Below are 16,383 nucleotides of genomic sequence, written 5' to 3' on the forward strand. Positions count from 1 at the left end.
TCTTGGTCATCTGCCAGGTCTGGAAAGTGACCTGAGACCTTGGCTAGGACAGTTTCAAAGTAGCGAGTGGTGGGTTCATATGCAGTGGGAAGAGGCCAGGAGAGAGGCTGAGGCTACAGGAGAGAGAAGACAGTGATAAGGCTGGGTGCGGCGGCTCACGCCTGTAATCCCAGCACTTTGGGAAGCCGAGGCGGGCAGACCACTTGAGGTCAGGAGTTTGAGACCAGCCTGGCCCACATGGTGGAACCCTGTCTCTACTGAAAATACAAAAATTAGCCGGGCATGGTGGGGCCCACCTGTAGACCCAGCTACTCGGGAGGCTGAGGCAGGAGAATCACTTGAACCCGGGAGGCGGAGGTTGCAGTGAGCCGAGATCGTGCCATTGCATTCCAGCTCGGGCGACAGAGCAAGACTCTGTCTCAAAAAAAAAAAAAAAAAAAAGAAAAGAAAAGAAAAAAGAAAGAAAACAGCGATAAAACCAACTCCCCCAGCAAGATGGAGAAAATCACCCTTTGAAGTTGGGCACTACTGCAAAGGGCAGAAATGTCTCTATTAGAATCATTTGGGATTCACATGGCAGGGGGGATGCAGAGAGCGTAAGTGTGATGGCAGAAAGCTGAGGGGCTCAGGCTGTGGATCTGGTTTTGTTCTATGCATGAGGAAGCAAGATCTTTTGTGGTGTGGCAGGAGGTAGCAGTGAAAATACACAGAGTAGGCCAGGCGCGGTGGCTCAAGCCTGTAATCCCAGCACTTTGGGAGGCCGAGACGGGCGGATCACGAGGTCAGGAGATCGAGACTATCCTGGCTAACCCGGTGAAACCCCGTCTCTACTAAAAATACAAAAAACTAGCTGGGTGAGGTGGCGGGCGCCTGTAGTCCCAGCTACTCGGGAGGCTGAGGCAGGAGAATGGTGTAAACCCGGGAGGCGGAGCGTGCAGTGAGCTGAGATCCGGCCACTGTACTCCAGCCTGGGCGACAGAGTGAGACTCCGTCTCAAAAAAAAAAAAAAAAAAAAAGAAAATACACAGAGTAGCAAAGACTTCTAGAGCCACTGGGAGATGGGAGAGAAGGGTGGTGGGGGACTCACACGAAGGGGACAGGTACTGATCAAGGCCCAGCAGATACCCTGGGTTTGACGAGTGTGGTCTGCATGGCTGGAGGGTCACTGCAGAACGTGGCTGCATAGCATATGTACGTGTGCTCAGCAGAGGACCCTATCACCCCTGCCTGAAGGTAGAAGGTGCAGAACTGACAGGTCATCACCAAAAGACCAACAATGTCACTGCCGTCAGCTGAGTGGTCACCACACTCCAGTGACTGCTGGGCAGTTTGTAACATGATTTGATTTATCCCTCTTGACAACTCTAAGAGGTTTTTTGACTACAGGTGCACGCCACCACACCTGGCTAATTTTTGTATTTGTAGTAGAGATGGGGTTTCACCATATTGGTCAGGCTGGTCTCAAACTCCTGACCTTGTGATCTGCCCATCTCAGCCTCCCAAAGTGCTGGGGTTACAGGTGTAAGCCACCACACCCGGCCCCTAAGAGGTCTTTTTTTTTTTTTTTTTTTTTGAGACGGAGTCTCGCTCTGTCGCCCAGGCTGGAGTGCAGTGGCCAGATCTCAGCTCATCACAAGCTCTGCCTCCCGGGTTTAGGCCATTCTCCTGCCTCAGCCTCCCGAGTAGCTGGGACTACAGGTGCCCGCCACCTCGCCCGGCTAATTTTTTGTATTTTTTTGGTAGAGACGGGGTTTCACCGTGTTAGCCAGGATGGTCTCGATCTCCTGACCTCGTGATCCGCCCGTCTCGGCCTCCCAAAGTGCTGGGATTACAGGCTTGAGCCACTGCGCCCGGCCTCCTAAGAGGTCTTTATCACTACATACACTTTATGGGTGAGGAGACAGAGGCAGAGGGACCTAGCTTGTAAGTGACACAGTCTGGATTGGGGCCCGACCTGTCTAGTGCCTGGGCTGCCCCATGGTTAGAGAGAGGACAGACAGGTGTGAAGGAAGCCGGACAACCAGGAGAGACAGGAAGAACTCACCCCAGCAGGGGTGAACCACAGGGTGAGGCCAAGTGAGAAAGGAAAAGAAAAACGCGACTGCCGCCTGGAGGAGTCAGATCTGGAAGGGCACTGGAAGGGTAACTGCTCTGGTGGCCAGAAAAGCGCTTCTGACTTTCAGATTACTGAGCCAGAGCCCACAGGGTCTGGAGGTGGCCACGTGGGGCAGAGGTGGACAGGGCCTAGTGAGGTCAGGCTGCGTGGGAACTGGTGCTGCACGCTAAGGCATAGCTGAAGATGCAAGGGCATGCTGACCAGGGAATGAGGCCCAGGGTTTGAGGACAAGCTCCATGGCCAAGGGCCCTGGTGGACCTGAGGGCTGAGATGGGTGGGGTGCAATCCTAGCAGAGGCACCAAGACACCAGGATTTGGAAGAATGAGAGGCATGAGGAGGGGAACGCTGAGGAGGGGCACAATCGACCAGTCCCCGGGCCAAGTTTGCCCCTCTTGGAGGGTGGGGGCTGCGTAGGTAGAAGTTCCTTCTGGTTGGACTCTTCTCCCCAGAGGTCCCACATTCCGATGACCCCGCGGGGAGTTTAAAAAGACAGGTGAGCAAGCCAGCCCTGGCTGACTCAACATGCCCTCCGAAGGGCCTCAATCCAGCCACCAGATGGCAGCTGGAAACAAGACAAAGCTTCCCGAAGTCAAAGGAGGCCTACACTTTGGAAGCTGCTTGAATAGCCAGCCGATCACACAGTCCTGGGTTTGCCTGACTCCTCATCAGAACGACAGAAAACTCCATGCCCTTCCTCATATGAATTTTTCTAATAAAGGATAAGAAAGGAATTGAGAATCTGATAATAAGGACTGTTTTGAAAGGCTGCTTGGTCCTGTGGTGAGCTCTGGTTTCTCTGGTGATATCTCCAGACCAGCAGGGAAGTCCCCTAACTACGACCCAGGACATCATCTGAGGTCCCAGACATCAGCTGCCCAGAGCTCCACACCCTCTCTGCTCTAAGCGCCCCCTGGGTCTGGCATGCCCAGTGGGTGTAAAGCATGACTGTTTAGTGGCCACGGCCTACACAGCTATAGATGTTGTTCCTCCGCAGCTGACAAGATGCCCACAGGGGGACACAAGTGAGCTGATCCTGGCGAGGGCACTGGAGATGCATGTGCTGAAAGCCAAGAGGTCAGGAAGATAGGGTCCTCGCAAGAAAGAGGAGAGGCTGCCCAGCAGGAAGGGGTACACAGGAAGAAAGCAGAGGACAGGGAGTTTGTATGCGCTTGAAGACAGATGTGGGGAAGATCAGTGATGGGGATAGGAAGATGTAGTCAGCAGACAGCTATATGGCAAGCGAAGGCTTTGAGGTGGGGCAAAGGCAGCCCCAAGAGGCAATGACCAAAGCTGATCCAGAAGCCCGGGGGCTGGACAGGTGCACCCCCTGCCCCAGCACAGCGGCAGGACGTCCATGCAGAGGAGCTCCAGGTGGAGGAGTCAGACACCCATGGAGACCCCCAACATGAGGCCGGCAGGGCAGGACAGCACAGCACAGCACACAGGCTTCCCTAAGGACAAGGGAGAGCCCTCAGAGGTGACACAAAGGACGTGGGGAGGGTAAGACAGCTTGCTACAGAGCAGGGTGGGGTGTGAGGCAAGGGGCACAGGGAGAAGGTGAGGTGCCTACTCCACCCCAGGTACAGCTCTTCTCTCCTCCACATGGGCCAGCGTACCTGTGCTGCCCACACGAGTCTCTCCTCAGCCCCAAACAGTGAGCTCCTCAAAGGCCAGGTCCAAGCCTGTGCCTGTTTATCTCTGAGTTCCCTGCATCTGGCTCAGCCCCCAGGACACACAAGGACACCAATCAAAGCCTGCTGAGGGACATATGCATGCACTTTAGTGCATAAGAACCATTTTACCTTTGAGTGACCTTGCAGGATTGCCTTGCTTTCTTTCACAGAACAGGAGTCTTCCAATGTCAACAATAAACAGGAAATATAAACAGAGGCAGTGTGCAGGGAAAACACCATCTAGGGAGTTTCGGCATCTTCTCACGCACTTGGAAAAGTCTGCCCAATTTTTGGCTGAAGTCCATTTCTTTGAGTGATGATTTATAAAAAGATTCAAAGGAAAATCTATTTTTTCCCCAAGCAGCAGAAAGACCTAATGTAATTCACACAAGAACTGTGTGCCTCTGATTTCTCAGAGTTTGATCGATGTCACACAGTATTTGGGCATAACAATTAAGAACAAATAAATTCCACACAAGGAAAAATGTGTCATCCAGCCCCAAATACACAGGTGGAAGGGAATGTGAGAGTTGCCACCAGGCAAAACGGAAGGAATACCAAACTGGCTGGAGAAAAGGCCACTGAATTCCAGGGCTTTCTACAGGACATGCTTGCTTCGCTGCTTTCAAATCCCTCTCATAACTTGAAATATGTGAAAAAAGTTTGTTTCCCCCTGAAGGGCTGCAGGCAAATATGCCCTTCTCCTGGGGATAAGTCCAACAGTAACTCTTTTCAAAGGAAGCCAAATAACCCGTGTTCAAACCATCACATGCAAAAGCCTTGGAAAGCACATCATCCTGCTCTGTGGTGGCTGCTGACCAAAGATGGTCTGGCTTCCTGGGGTGGACAGGTGACTTCTACACTCTGGCCACTGAGCCTGTCCAGCCTTCCCATCCACCACCTTCCTGGGCAGATGGAGGCCCTAGTCCCAGATCCTGCCCAGGCCAATCCCCTCAGCTTCAAGGGAAGGAGCATGGAGCTGTCTCCACCAAGTTATCCTGAATCTTCCAAGGAAGGGCTGGAAGACCCTCCCTTCCAACCACAGAGGGTCTTGGTTCTTACCTCTGTGGGAGCTGCCATACCTTGCTCCTGAAGTTTGAGTTCACATAGGGCTGTAAACTGAAAAAAAATTCGAAGCCCCACAACCATGGAAATGGGCTCCTCCTTTCAGCCAAGGGCACTCCAAAGTTAACCTAAAAAAACTAGCTAGGGCCATGATGGGAAGTGGGGGTTGGACATGCCTCTGTACCCTCCTCCCTTTGGAATTCAGGCACAGCTGGCTAGCATTAACATTAAAGCAGAGATCTTAAGACATTTTGTAGCAATGACACCAAGTTCCAGCCTGACTCTAGTATAGTATCACATGACAAATAGTGGGCCCTAAAAGAGACCAAAGTATTTTACCTGAAAATACATTTCTTTGACATATTTTGAAATGGCCCTGCAAATCTGTCTCTTGGGAAAGTCTACGTTCTCTAGAGAATCTCTTTCCTTTTCCAGGTCTTTTCCTTGATCTAGGAGAGAACTAAGAGTGTGGCACCTTTTTAAGTCTGGTGAGAACCATTTACAATCTATCCTCTCTGAAGTCTGCTACTTGGAGGCTTCGTCTGCATAATAAGAACCCTGGTCTCCAGGACCCCTTATCTGAACCCAGACACTCCCTTGTATGGATTCCAGGTCTTTAGATAAGCTCTTTCAACCAACTGTCATTCAGAAAATCTTTGAATCCACCTATGACCTGGAAACCTCACCCACCCCTCCTACCCATTTGCACCCCTGTCCCGCCTTTCTGGACTGAAGGAATGTACATCTTGCATTGATTGATGTCTTATGTCTGCCTAAAATGTATAGAAACAAGCTGTAGGTTGGGCGCGGTGGCTCACACCTGTAATACCAGCACTTTAAGAGGCGAAGGCGGGCAGATCACGAGGTCAGGAGATCGAGACCATCCTGGCTAACATGGTTAAACCCTGTGTCTACTAAAAATACAAAAAAAAAATTAGCTGGGCATAGTGGTGGGCATCTGTAGTTCCAGCTACTCGGGAGGCTGAGGCAGGAGAATGGCGTGAACCCTGGAGGCAAAGCTTGCAGTGAGCCAAGATCGTGCCACTGGGCAACAGAGTGAGACTCCGTCTCAAAAAAAAAAAAAAAAAAAAAACAAGCTGTAGCCTGCTTGGGCACATGTTGTCAGGACCTCCTGAGACTGTGTCATGGGTAAGTCCTTAATTTTGGCAAAATAAACTTCTAAACTGATTGAAATTGTCTCAGATATTTTTTGGTTTATAGGACCACGCCATTTAAATGACATTCATTCCCTCTGAAAAGTTAATGTACAAGAGCATATAAGGTACAGAAGTCTACCAGGGATTTTTATTTTTATTTTTTGAGATGGAGTCTCACTCTGTCACCCAAGCTGCAGTGCAGTGGTGCAATCTCTGCTCACTGCAACCTCCACCTCCCTGTTTTAAGTGATTATCCTGCCTCAGCCTCCCAAGTAGCTGGGATTACAGCCACGCACCACCATGCCAAGCTAATTTTTTTTTTTTTTTTTGAGATAGAGTCTCACTCTGTTGCCCAGGCTGGAGTGCAGTGGTGCAAACTCAGCTCATGTAACCTGTGCCTCCAGGTTCAAGTGATTCTCCTGCTTCAGCCTCCTGAGTAGCTGGGATTACAGATGTGTGCCACCATGACCGGCTAATTTTTTTATTTTTGTAGAGACGGGGTTTCACCATGTTGTCCAGGCTGGTCTTGAACTCCTGACCTCAAGTGATTCACCCACCTCAGCCTCCCAAAGTGTTGGGATTACAGGCGTGAGCCACCGCGCCCAGCCTCCAGCTAATTTTTGTATTTTTAGTAGATATAGGGTTTCCCCGTGTTTGCCAGGCTAGTCTCAAACTCCTGACCTCAAGTGATCCAGCTACCTTGGCCTCCCAGAGTGCTGGTATTACAGGCATGAGGCACCTCACCTGGCCAGGGATTATTTTTATATGATAAAAATTATATTGTGGCCTAGGTCGGAGGCAGTGGCTCACACCCGTAATCCCAGCACTCTGGGAAGCTGGGGTGGGTGAGGTTAGGAGTTCGAGACCAGCCTGGCAAACATAGAGAAACTCTATCTCTACTAAAAATACAAAAATTAGCCAGGTGTGGTGGCAGTGCCTGTACTACTCGGAGGCTACTCAGGAGGCTGAGGCAGGAGAATCGCTTGAACCAGGAGGCGGAAGTTGCAGTGAGCCAAGATCACGCCAATGTACTCTAGCCTAGATGACAGAGCGAGACTCCATCTCAAAAAAGGAAAGGAAAGGGAAAGGAAAGGTAAGGGAAAGGGAAGGGAAAGGGAAAGGGAAAGGGAAAGGGAAGGGAAGAAAAAGTATGTGGCCTGGAAATAAGTATTCCTTTCCTCAGCTCATTTTAGGCAACTGGCAGGTTCAAGCCACAAATATAAAACTGGAAAACCCCAAAAGGTCAAATTTTAGGTGTATAAGCAGAGAATCACTACTGCAGTGAGCAGAGGGGGCTGGGTGCACAGCTGGGGAAGGGCTGGCAGGGAAGGGCCACCGTCCCCGCTTGCAGACTCCTCTGTGACTAACACAGGTCCTTTTTTGGGAAGTGTGAGCACGCCTCCCCCAGGATGACCATGGCTCTCCCTCCCGCGGCCACAAGCAGCATATCTTTGCCCTGAGCAGAAGGTGAATGTCTTTCCGGAGGTGAATCCCTTGGGGGCTGCTGCACCTCATTTTGGGGAAACACATATTGTTGGACATAAGTTGTTTGGAGACAGTAAAAGCAGTTTTTTCCCTTCACCTCTCAAACGCCCTGGGCGCCTAATCTCCTGCGGGTGATTCTGCCCCATCTCCTGCCACCAGCTGTGGGCAAATGATTTTATGAGTGCTGGGTGTCAACGAAAAGAGTCAAACTCTGTAAAATATTTGAAGAGGGCTGGGTGCAGTGGCTCACGCCTATAATCCCAGTACTTTGGGAGGCTGAGGCAGGAGGATCACCTCAAGTCAGGAGTTGGAGACTAGCCTGACCAACATGGCAAAACCCTGTCTCTACTAAAAATACAAAAACTAGACAGGCATGGTGGCGGGCACCTGTAATCCCAGCTACTTGGGAGGCTGAGGCAGGAGAATCGCTTGAACTTGGGAGGTGGAGGTTGCAGTGAGCTGAGATTGCACACTGCACTCCAGCCTGGATGACAGAGTGAGACTCCATCTCAAGAAAAAAGGAAAAAAAAAAAAAATACACACACACACACACACACACACACACACACACATATTTGAAGAGATTTATTCTGAGCCAAATATGAGTGACCACGGCCCCTGGCAGAGCCCTCAGGAGATCCTGAGAACATGTGCCAAGGTGGTTGGGGTACAGCTTGATTTTATACATTTTAGGGAGACATGAAACTTCAATCAAATACATTTAAGAAATACATCGGTTTGGTCCAGAAAGGTGCGACAACTTGAAGGGGACAGGGTTTCCATGTTACAAGTAGATTTAAATTTTTTCTAATTGGCAATTGATTTTAAGAGTTATCAATAGAGGCTGGGTGCAGTGGCTCACATCTGTAACCCCAGCACTTTGGGAGACTGAGATTGGTGGATCACCTGAGGTCAGGAGTTCAAGACCAGCCTGGCCAAGATGGTGAAACCCAACTCTACTAAAAATAGAAAAATTAGCCAGGCATGGTGGCGCATGCCTGTAATCTCAGCTACTCAGAAAGCTGAGGCAGGAGAATTGCTTGAACCTGGGAGGCAGAGGTTGCAGTGAGCTGAGATCGTGCCACTGCACTCCAGCCTGGGCGACAGATAGAGACCCATCTCAAAAAAAAAAAAAAAAAGAAAAAAAAAGAGTTATCACTAGAAAGGAATACCTGGGTTGGGATAAGAGGTTATGGAGACCAAACTTTTACCATGCAGATGAAGCCTCCAGGTAGCAGGCTTCGGAGAGAATAGATTGCCAATGTTTCTTATCAGACTTAAGGTCTGTGTTGATGTTAACATCGGAGAAGTATTATGAGGCATGAGGTGTTATGAGAGGTATTATGAGGCATGAGGTGTTATGAGAGGTATTATGAGGCATGAGACTCCCACTTCCCATCATAACCTGAACCAGTCTTTCAGGTTACATTTTAGAGTGCCCTGGCCTAGGAGGAAATCCCATGGAGACGGCTGGAGGGCCTTCGAATTGTATTTTTTTGTTTACATGGGGCATATGACCCGCCAGCAATGCCAGCGTGAATGGAATTGGTTGCATCCACAGTACAACACACTTCCCATTTACCATTGTGTAATCCTCCCAGCAACTAAGCAGGAATGCCAAAGACAGGGAACTGGAGCTCGGAAGCATTCACTGATTTGACCAAGGCCCCAGAGCTGGACTTGGGGAGAAGCTTGGCCAGTTGTTCATTCCATAGACAGGAGGAGGAGGCACCATGAGACATAGTGACTTATCCAGCGTCAGACCTGCCCCTGGGCCCACTGCTCTGTCCACAGTACTACAGAATATTCTACCAAATGTGGAAAGGGAACAGTTAAAGAAATGCCAACTTAGCCCAGAATGACAGCACTGAAACACTGGGAGGACCCTCAGGCCCTGCCTCAGGCCCAGCCCTCTGGCTCCGATCTTTCACTATGTTCCTCACTTCTCCCTCCCTCTCATAGTGAGCTCTGTTCTTGACCAAGCAGAAATCAGTCTCACTACTTCCACTCCTGGTTCTGCTTGTGTCACTAGAAACGAGTCTGTGGCCAGGCGCGGTGGCTCACGTCTGTAATCCTCACACTTTGGGAGGCTGAGGTGGGCAGATCACTTAAGGTCAGGAGTTCAAGACCAGCCCGGCCAACATGGCAAAACCTCGTCTCTACTAAAAATACAAAAATTAGCCAGGTATTGTGGCACATGCCTGTAATCTCAGATAATTAGGGGGTTGAGGCAAGAGAATTGCTTGAACCCGGGAGGCGGAGGTTGCAGTAAGCCAAGATCGCGCCACTGCACTCCAGTCTGGGTGACAGAGCAAGACTCCATCTCAAAAATAAACAACAAACAGAATTAGAAACGAGTCTGTGGCTTCATTTGCACACCCTGAACCTTCAAACTTGCAATTCAAGCAGGTTCTGCCTGGGCTTCCTTTCTCCAGCCAAATGTCACAAGTTCATTTGTTCCAGTGGTGACAGTGTCAGAGGCATCCTAGCCACAGTGACTCCATCTTGGATAAAGCCCAGATAAAGCCAAACCTGCTGGGTTACATTCCCAGGAGTTTGGGCAGTCCTGGTCACATGTTTATAGTTGAGGGAATGAGCTAATGATATTAACCAACTAAAGACTCAGAATTTATGGAAATGTCCCAGTACTTTAAGAACAAAAAAGCATTCTTAGTTTAAGAATAGGTTTTGATTTAAAAATAATAGTACACTGATAAATTCTTGCTAAAATCAAGAATTAGTAATAATAGGAAAGTAACAATACTAATAGTCTGCCACTAGTTAATCACCAGCCTTTGTAATAAATACACGATTCTTTTTTGTTTGTTTGTTTGTTTGTTTGTTTGTAGGCAGAGTGTTGCTCTGTCTCGCCCAGGCTGGAGTGTAGTCACTGCAACTTCTGCCTCCCGGGTTCAAGCGATTCTCCTGCCTCAGCCTCCCAACTAGCTGGGATTACAGGCGCGCACCACTACGCCCAGCTAATTTTTGTATTTTTATTACAGACGGGGTTTCACCATGTTGGCCATGCTGATCTCGAACTCCTGACCGGCCTAAATACACAATTCTTAACAACCTATATAAGCAAGCACTACTTTTAAGGTAGCGCATTGCTCCTTTTGCTTTGTGAGGACACCCTACTCTGTAATTGAGTAGTCTGTAATAAGTGATCTTAACTTCACTCTGTGACTCGCCTTGAATTCTTTCCTGCGACAGATTCAAGAACCCACTCTGGGGATCTGGGACCAGACCCCCTTTTCTGGTGACAACAGGTGGAAAGGAACTGCAACACCACAGTCTTCTTCTGCAAGGACACTGCTGGTGCTGCCAAGGGTGTCACGGCACACTGGCCCCACAACAGATCCTTGCTGGGCACCAACTCCAGTAACAAACTCAGGGCCTGGCCCTGAGGTCACCATGGAAACAAGACATATAGGCTCTCTCTGCCCTCAAGGAACTTAGGTTCTATCGAGGAGATGAACAATAAAAAATTTAAAAGGTTCCGGGGTCTTAGAAGTTTTTTAGTTTAGGCCGGGCGTAGTGGCTCACACCTGTAATCCCAGCACTTTGGGAGACTGAGGCAGGCAAATCACCTGAGGTCAGGAGTTCAAGACCAGCCTCAGGAGGCGGAGGTTGCATGCAGTGAGCCGAGATCGCACCACTGCACTCCAGCCTGGGTGACAGTGTGGACTCCATATTAAAATAAATAAATAAATAAAAATAGGCTGGGTGCGGAGGCTCATGGCTGTAATCCCAGCACTTTGGGAGGCAGAGGTGGGTGGATCATTTGAGGTCAGGAATTCGAGACCAGCCTGATCAACATGGTAAAACCCTGCCTTTACTAAAAATACAAAAATCAGCCAGGTGTGGTGGCGGGTGCCTGTAGTCCCAGCTGCAGACTGAGGCAGGAGAATCACTTGAACCCAAGAGATGGAGGTTGCAGTAAACCAAGATCACACCACTGCACTCCAGCCTGGGTGATAGAGCAAGACTCCATCTCAAAATATAAATAAATAAAAATAAAAATGACAGCAGATGGCAGTGAAGAAAATATCCAGGGTCCTATAATGGAGATGTCTCAAAAGAGAGGAACAGCTTAAAGTACTTTGAGGTGACATTAGGCTGAGCTCTGAAGATGGGACACCAGTCAGATGTGTTCTAGGCAGAGATACCAGGAAGTACAAAGGCCCTGAAGCAGAACTGAACCCAGTGGGCGGGGCAGAGAAGAGCAGGAAAGGAGCTGCCAGCAGGGGCCTGATCACAGAGGGCCTTACCTCCGAGGTGAGGAAGAGCGTGGATTTTACCCAACGAGCACCAGCAAGCCACCTAAGATAATTTTGGGTGTGTGTGGATGTAAACATACATAACGTTTACCATTTTAATCATTTTATTTTTATTATTATTATTTTTAGGGACAAGGCATTGCTCTGTCACCCAGACTGGAGTACAGTGGCGTGAACGTGGTTCAGTGCAACCTCAAACTTCTGGGCTCAAGCAATCCTCTTGCCTCAGCCTCCCAAAGTGTTGGAATTACAGGCATGTGCCACCATGTCTGGCCCATTTTAAAGTGATATTTAGTACGTTCATAACGTGCAACCACCACCTCTGTCTAGTTACACAATATTTTCATTACCCCAAAAAGAAATCCTGTACCCATTAAGCTGTCACTTCCTATCTCCCCCTAGTTCCTACCAACCACTAGTCTGCTTTCTATCACTATGGATTTACCTGTTCTGGATATTTTATATAAATGGAATCACACAATATGTGGGTGTTCTGTGTCTGGCTTTTTTCACTTACCATAATGTTGTCAAGGTTCATCCATGTTGTAGCATGTGTCAGTGCTTCATTCCTTTTCATGACTGAATAATACTCCATTGTATGGATATACCACGTTTTCTTTATCCATTCACCCATTAATGGGCATGTGGGTTCTTCACACCTTTTGGCTATTGTGAATAGTGCTGCTATGATTGTTCGTGTATAAGTTCTTGTTTGAGCACCTGATTTCAATTATTTTTTGGTATAGACCCAGAAGTGGAATTGCTGGGCCACAGGGGCAATTCTATTTAATTTATTGAGAAAATGCCAAACTATTTCCACAGTGGCTGTATCATTTTACATTTCCACCAGCAATGTATATGGGTTCCAATGTTTCCACTCTCTTGCCAACACTTGTTACTTTTCTTTTTTGATGTTGTTATTTTCCATCCTAATGGGTGTGAAGTGTTTTTTGGATTTGCATTTCCTCAATGACTAATAATGTTGATTCTCTTTTCATGGATTTGTTAGCTTCTTTGGAGATGTGTCTGTTCAAGTACTTTGCCTTTTTTGGTCGGGGGGCGGGTTGGGGGAAGACAGGGTCTGGCTCTGTCACCCAGGCTAGAGTGCAGTGGCACAATCTCAGCCTCTGCCTCCTGGGCTCAAGCCATCCTCCCACCTCAGCTTCCTGAGTAGCTGGGACTACAGGTATGTACCACCACACTGGCTATTTTTGTTGTTGTTGTTTGGTTGGTTGGTTTTTATGTAGAGATGAGGTTTTGCCATGTTGCCCAGGCTGGTCTCGAACTCCTGAGCTCCAGTGATCCACTCAGTTCAGCCTCCCAAAGTGCTGGGATTATAGGCATGAGCCACCACACCCAGCCATGTGTCCACTATTTTATTTTATTATTATTTTGAGACCTAGTCTTGCTCTGTTGCCTAGGCTGGAGTGCAGTGGTGTGATTTTGGCTCACTGCAACCTCTGCCTCCCAGGTTCAAGTGATTCTCCTGCCTCAGCCTTCCAAGTAGCTGGGATTACAGGCACCCACCACCACACCCAGCTAATTTTTAAATTTTTAGTAGAGACGGGGTTTCACCATGTTGGCCAGGCTGGTCTAGAAGTCCTGATCTCAAGTGATCCACCCACCTCAGCCTCCCAAAGTGCTGGGATTACAGGAGTGAGCCACCGCGCCTGGCCTGCTCATTTTTTTAAATAGGTAATTTTTCTTTTAGGTGTTGAGTTGTAAGAATCCTTTATATATTCTGGATGCTAAACCTTTATTAAATATATGATTTGCATATATTTTCTCCCATTCTGTGAGCTATCTTTTCCTTTTCTTGATAGTGTCTTTGATGTACAAAATTTTTAAATTTTGATGAAGTCCAATTTATCCATCTTTTTTCTTAGCTGCTTTTTAGTGTCATATCTAAAAACTTATTGCTGGCCGAGTACGGTGGCACGTCTGTAGTCCCAGCACTTTGGGAGGTCAAGGTGGGCGGATCACTTGAGCTCAGGAATTTGAGACCAGCCTGGCCAATGGGGCAAAACCCTGTCTCCTAAAAATACAAAAATTAGCTGGCCTGGTGGCTCGTTCCTGTGGTCCCAGATACTCAGGAGGCTGAGGCAGGAGAATCACTTGAGCCTGAGAGGCGAAGGCTGCAGTGAGCTGAGATCTCACCACTGCACTCCAGCCTGGTTGACAGAGTGAGATCCTGTCTTAAGTAAATAAACAAATAAATAAAAATTAAAAATAAAAACTTATTGTCAAATCCAAGGTTTTGAAAATTTACTCCTGTTTTTTCTTTCTAAGAGTTTTGTTAGTTTAACTCTTATATTTAGGTCTTTGATTCATTTTGAGTTCTCTTTTTTTTTTTTTGATGGAGTCTTGCTCTGTCATCCAGTCTGGAGTGCAGCAACACAATCTTGGCTCACTGCAACCTCCGCCTCCCAGGTTCAAGCAATTCTCCTGCCTCTGCCTCCTGAGTAGCTGGGACTATAGGTGTGCACCACCACACTTGACTGATTTTTATATATTTAGTAGAGATGGGGTTTCACCATGTTGGCCAGGCTGGTCTCAAACTTCTGACCTCAGGTTATCCACCTGCCTCAGCCTTCCAAAGTGCTGGGATTACAGGTGTGAGCCACCATGCCTAACAGATTTTGAGTTAATTTTTGTATATGGTGGTGGGGACAGGGGGGAGTCCAACTTCATTATTTTGTATGTGGATATCCAATCATTTCTGTATCATGTGCTGAAGAGACAGTCCTTTCCCTATTAAATGATCTTGGTACTCTTGCTGAAAATCCATTGGTTAGAGATGTATGGGTTTATTTCTGGACTCTCAATTCTATTCCATTGATCTGTATGTCTATCTTTACTCAAGTACCACATTGTCTTGACTACTACAGCCCTTAGCAAGTTTCAAAAGTGGAGTCTTCCAACTCTGTTCTTTTTCAAGACTGTTTTGACAATTTGGGGGTCCTCTGAAATTAATTCCATATGAATTTTAGAATAAACGCTTCCATCTCTGCAAAAAAGGGTCAGTGGATTTTGATAGGGATCACATTGATTCTACGGATTGCTTAGGCAGTTCACCATGTTAATAATATTATGTCTTTCAATCCATGAACATGGAATGTCTTTCCATTTATAAAGGTCTTTTTTTTTTTTTTTTTTTTTTCACCAGTATGTTTTAGTTTCAGTTTCCTTTTCACATCCTTGGTTAAATTTATTCCTAAGTATTTTAAATTTTGATGCTATTTATTTATTTTTTATTTTTTATTTTTGGAGACGGAGTCTTGCTCTGTCGCCCAGGCTGGGGTGCAGTGGTGCGATCTCAGCTCCCTGCAACCTCTGCCTCCCAGGTTCAAGCAATTCTCCTGCCTCAGCCTCTGGAGTAGCTGGAATTACAGGTACGTGCCACCACACCTGGCTAAGTTTTTGTATTTTAGTAGAGAGGGGGTTTCACCATGTTGCTCAGGCAGGCCTCAAACTCCTGAGCTCAGGCAATCTGCCCATCTCAGCCTCCCAAAGTGCTAGGATTACAGGCATGAGCCACTGTACCCGAACTTTGATGCTATTTAAATGAAACTGTTTTCTTCATTTCCTTTTTGGGTTATTATTTACAACTATGTAGAAATACAAGTATATAGAAAACCCTACACCTTTGCCGAATTCATTTATTAACTCTAATAGTTTCTCTTTTTTTTGTAGGTTCTTTGAGTTTTTCTATACATACGATCATATGTGTGCCAATAAAGTAAGTTTTACTTTTTCCATTCCAAATTTTCCTTTTGTTTATTTTTCTTGTCTAATTGTTCAGTCTAGAACTTCCAGTAGAATGTTGAACAGCTTTGGGGAACTGGGCATCCTTGACTTGTTCCTGATCTTAGGGAGGAAATTTTCATTCTTTCGTCATCAAGTATGATGTTAGCTGTGGGTTTTTCATAAATGCCCTTTATCATGTTGCTAAAGTTGCCTTCTATTCCTAGCTTGCTGAGTGTGTTCATCATGAAAGGGTGTTGAATATTTGTCAGATCTTTTCTCTGTATCAGTTGAGATGGCCACATGTGGCTTTTTTTACACTCAATCAAATTGGTGTACTACATTGATTGTGTTTTGGTTGTTGTTGAACTACACTTCCACTCCTGGGGTAAGTCCCACTTGGTCATGGTGTATAATCCCTTTAAATATGCTAATGGATTTTGTTTGCCAGTATTTTGTTGAGGGATTTTGCAGCTATATTCATAAAGGATAATGGTTTATAGTTTTCTTTTCTTGTGATGTCTTTGTGTGGCTTTCAGGGCTGGCCTCATAAAATAAATTAAGTGTTTCATCCTCAGGTTCTTTACCTACTTCCTTCAGGTATAAAATTTGGTTTTTCATTTGAGATTTATTTTCCTTCTTTTAAACATATACTTTTAGAGCCATACTTTTTTTTCTTTTTGTATTTTTTCTGGCACATAAATGAGGAATAGATAGAGCTATACATTTCTCTCTGGGCACTGCTTTTTCTGCATTCCAAAATTTTGGTATATTGTGTTCTTGTTTTCATTTATCTCAATGTATTTTCGAATTTCCCTTGTGACTTCATCTTTGATCCACTAGTTGTTTAAGAGTATGTTGT

At 46.9% G+C, this 16,383-nt stretch overlaps 1 protein-coding gene and 1 long non-coding RNA gene across 6 annotated transcripts in view; both read right to left on the reverse strand.

Moving 5' to 3' along the window:
* OSBP2 (oxysterol binding protein 2) overlaps positions 1–16,383 on the reverse strand; it is a 221,185-nt gene that overhangs the window by 150,556 nt on the left and 54,246 nt on the right. The window lies entirely within an intron of this gene.
* LOC144331786 (uncharacterized) lies at positions 8,158–13,056 on the reverse strand. The gene is made up of 2 exons (XR_013399285.1): positions 12,978–13,056; positions 8,158–9,537 (listed from the first exon to the last, which is right to left on the reverse strand). It is a non-coding gene; the product is annotated as an uncharacterized LOC144331786 (long non-coding RNA).

This window comes from Macaca mulatta, chromosome 10, assembly GCF_049350105.2.
Source record: "Macaca mulatta isolate MMU2019108-1 chromosome 10, T2T-MMU8v2.0, whole genome shotgun sequence".
NCBI classification, from domain to species: domain Eukaryota; kingdom Metazoa; phylum Chordata; class Mammalia; order Primates; family Cercopithecidae; genus Macaca; species Macaca mulatta.